Here is a 368-nt window from a genome sequence, read left to right as displayed (position 1 = left end):
ATAATCATTATCATCAACTAAATAAATATGTAATAAGTGTGTACTGATATGGTAATAACATTACGATAAGCATTAATATGACCACATTATAATCATCATAATAACAACATATAACAAGATAATAACAATAAAATAACATATAACAACAACTCATATAATAACACCATAACCATGAGGATCGATAAACATGATGATAAAAACGCTTTAGAAGAATAACTATATAGTAAAATAACGACAGAATAATTTTAACCACAAGTAGGAAAACAAATGATAATGTTAACGTACCACGATAATGAAATAAAACTTTTAATATTTAATCGTAAGTATTAATGCAGATAATGTCATCTTACCAGAATAATAACGATACA

The 368-nt window shown here is 24.2% G+C and overlaps 1 protein-coding gene across 1 annotated transcript in view; it reads left to right on the top strand.

Annotated features, from left to right (window-relative positions):
* LOC119594484 overlaps positions 1 to 368 on the top strand; it is a 3,986-nt gene that overhangs the window by 1,065 nt on the left and 2,553 nt on the right. The window lies entirely within an intron of this gene.

This window comes from Penaeus monodon, chromosome 34 (genome assembly GCF_015228065.2).
Source record: "Penaeus monodon isolate SGIC_2016 chromosome 34, NSTDA_Pmon_1, whole genome shotgun sequence".
NCBI classification, from domain to species: domain Eukaryota; kingdom Metazoa; phylum Arthropoda; class Malacostraca; order Decapoda; family Penaeidae; genus Penaeus; species Penaeus monodon.
Note: the sequence above shows the minus strand (reverse complement) of the source record. Positions and strands in the feature narration are given on the sequence as shown.